At 39.0% G+C, this 3,627-nt stretch overlaps 1 non-coding gene across 1 annotated transcript; it reads left to right on the top strand.

The window, feature by feature from the left end:
• The first annotated feature begins 628 nt into the window (after positions 1–628).
• On the top strand, positions 629–734 carry LOC131167220 (small nucleolar RNA R71). Its single transcript, XR_009140074.1, has one exon. It is a non-coding gene; the product is annotated as a small nucleolar RNA R71 (small nucleolar RNA).
• The last annotated feature ends 2,893 nt before the right edge of the window (positions 735–3,627 follow it).

The following is a 3,627-nucleotide window of genomic DNA, read 5'->3' as shown; positions in this document are numbered from 1 at the left end:
CAAGGATGGTTACTGCCTGGTGGGAGAGCTAGGAACTACATCAAGATGAATTGGGTAGTTGAGGTATCAGTATGGAGGCTAGGTACTAAGAACTTGTGGAGGTCTTTGGGATTGAAAACTTGAAGCTTGCAGCCTCTAGGAGAAGTTAGGATGTTGTTTCCATCTGGGATTATAGGTACTCAAATAAGGGTCATTGGACGGCTTATCGTACCAACTGTGAGTGACCTTTACTTCCTCCTACACAAGCTCAGGTTAGGAGTGTGCATGTAGGCAATTATAATATGTATATGAAGGATCAAAGCAAGTTGTGCAAACCTCTGCACATGCTAGTGTCTTCGGTCCTAAGGACACTCATTGATCCAAATTTTTGGATATGACATGCAGGGTAGGGGCTAGGTCTTGGTTGGTGGCTAACTTGTAGACCCCTTTAAGTTTAGAAGTCGATGGATTAGGTAGTCTATGGGTGGCAGCCATGTGCTACTGAGAGTTTTCTGTCAGATTTTCAAAGAGAATCCATACCTCATTCTCGTGCTTAGTGGGGATAGTACCTCCAGACAACACATCAACCATAGACCTATCAATCTTAGTCAACCATTCATAGAAAGTTTGGACTAATTGCCACTTGGGGACCTAGTGATGTAGACATTTATGGAGCAGGTCCCTAAAGCACTCCCAAGTCTCAAAAAAGAGTTCCCTATCCGTCTGTGAGAAACTTGTGATGGCTCTCCAAAGTTGATTAGTCTTCCCAATTGGAAAGTACTTTTAAGGAATTCATGTTGCATGGTGGCCCAGTTGGTAACTAAGTTCGGTTCTAAGGACATCAGCCAATATTTGGCCTCATCCTTTAGAGAGAATAGGAAAAGCCTAAGATGGAGAGCATCATCACTAAAATTAGGGATGCAGATGGTGGAACAAATTTCCAAGAACTCATCTAGATGCTGGAAAAGATTTTCAATAGAATACCCATGCAAGTTAGGTAGCATCGAGATAATCGAAGTCTTAATCTCAATTTGTGCAGCCTGGACATCTGGGAACTAGATGCAAGATGGCGATGTGTATGCATTTGGTACAAAGTAATCACTAAGAGGCTGAAGGTGTTGCTTTCCCACCACAGGTTAGTTAGGAGCATGGGGTTCTAGGATTTATTCAGCGGGAATCGAGGGGTTATCTTCGGCCATTGCTTTCAATTCAGATAACTCAGCCTTCTTTGGATTAGAGATTGGTTTCTTAAGGGACCTACAAGATTTTTCAATCTCAAGATCCAAGGGAATTATCTTAGGTTCCAAAGAATGCAGATGAAACATACACACATGTAAGCACATAGATTTAGACTTCAAAAACAAGGAAACAAAATAAAGAAAGTAGAAATTAATAAAGAAAGTGAAAATAAAAGGAGAGAAAATCAAAAGAACAAGGCAATAATACTCTAAAGTGGAAGTTAGCTTATAACCGTAGCCAAGTCCTTAGTAATGGTGCCAAAATTTGGTAGGCTCGCCAAGGCTTGGGTCCTTAACTACCAAAAATAATATTTATAAAACCTAACTACCCCAAGTTCAGTAAAAAGTAGGTAAGTTGGGTATCAATTCACGGAGACTTGAAGCGCATTTATTAAATCACTTCCTTTTTAGTTTACTAAATCCTTGTTATGTAAAAGAAGTGAAAAATGGTCTTTTGTAATGATGATTATCTAACCACTACCAGAAAGCACGTAACTGAAAGCAAATAAATCTAAACTACTGGAAAGAAAGTAAACTTCTAAGTTACCCTACTCATACAAAGCGATGTTGTGGTCCGATTAGACGCTGGACGTCATGCTTCTAACTATGCTCATCTAGACTTCCACTAAAGTACTAACCTGAACGGGCCAAAGTGGGAGAGGGGCGATCGAGGGCACAGGTTAGCAAGGGTGCACCAACCGTCTAGAGTACGATTGAGAACCAGAGTATACCCTGTCTTAACGATAATGAACACCTCCGCAGTTTCGTAGCCAACTACTTCCCTCTGACTGATATGTAGCAGTGTCTATCCTTATCTGTAACCTTTCATCAAGCACACAACAAGTAAGTAGAAAATAGTAAATTAAAAGCAATAAATGAAAGCATGAGTAAAAATATCATCCCTTTATTATTCTAAACTTCTATCACTAATGCCAAAAGTACAAGAGGAGATCCTAATATACATGGTTGTTGCATGAACACCTTCGGTTGTCACGGGCTGTCAGACACTGCATACACAAACCAAAACTACTCTACTCCTATTCTATCTTGGCTCTCAATGACTTCCTAGATGTATCACTCACCTAACAGAGGCCAAATAGGAACCTAGAGCTTGTGTTCTTAGAGAATACTTATAAGCTCTAGGGTTTATATAGTTTTTTTTTTACAAATTAGGAAGGTTTACAGCAAATCTCGTGCAGAAGATCATCATTGTTGAATAGGTTGTTCCTCTGTCATTCTTGTGCGCACTCTAGTAGAGACTCGCAGAAAGTCAGGGAAATGAACCTTCAATGTCTTTGACTTGTCATGGCTTAGGGTCTTGATGGTTGAGTTGATGGTCAAGACTTACAGTATCTTGATCTTCAAGAAATCTCAGTATCTCGGCATAGTTGCCTCTAACGGTCTCTTGGTCGAACACTTCATCAAAACTCTAGGTATTTCTGAATTTTAGTTCTGTCTTAGTATCTTGATGTAGTTGCCGCAGCGGGTCACTTGGTTGAGCACTTGGTCGAAACTTGTAGCATTCTGATCTCAGTATAAACCTTGGAGTCTGCAGTGGAAGACTAAGTCGCCCATGTGGTTTGCTGGTTGTGCCACATAGTCAAGCGTCGTTTTCTTGTCCATTTATGATCTGAAGCCTTGGAGCTTCGCTGAATGTCTAAATTCAACCTTTGAATCCTCTAAATACTCCCTAGCTTCTTGTAATGCCTAACTCCATGATTTTAAACTATTTTTTCTAAAAAGACAAACAAACCTTGCATAGCTTTAAACAATGATAACTATGGGTAAATATATAATAAAATGAGGATAAGCACAAGTAAATGAGGGTCTAAAATAATATATTTTAGGGACTCATCAGTAATGATCATGTTCACAATCTCAATGCACAGGTAAAATACTATGTGATTTGTCATCATCAAAACGGTATTAGACTTATATAGTCAACAATGGCAGCTAAGGAATTCATCCCATCTTCCTTCCATCTCCAACAGAAGTGACAATATCCACCCCTTTCCATATTCAACACTCCTCAACCACATCTCTACCTTTCCTATCATCCAGTCAGGTGTTGCATACAACAACATCTCTCTTCCATATTTCTCTACATAGATTTGTAGGTTTGAATATCCATGGACTTGATTTGTGGAGTGGAGATTTGTGGGGTGGAACATCTATGTGAACCAAAAGCAAGTGTTTTGAACAAGGCCCTTTGCAAATTTATTAGTGCAAACAAAGGTAGGATGTGTATATATAATAGTATAAACAATATACGTGTGTATTTAGACACATACACTTTTAACATGTTTATCTACATGTATAGACACAATACATTACATAATTTTTTTTTTCGTTCAGGTAAATTTTAAGTATGTTTCATATTTCAATGGTTAGCTTAGAACATGTTCGATGA

The sequence above is a fragment of the Malania oleifera genome, chromosome 10 (assembly GCF_029873635.1).
Source record: "Malania oleifera isolate guangnan ecotype guangnan chromosome 10, ASM2987363v1, whole genome shotgun sequence".
Classification (NCBI taxonomy): domain Eukaryota; kingdom Viridiplantae; phylum Streptophyta; class Magnoliopsida; order Santalales; family Ximeniaceae; genus Malania; species Malania oleifera.
The sequence above is the reverse complement of the archived record's forward strand: the minus strand, read 5'-3'. Positions and strand labels throughout refer to the sequence as shown.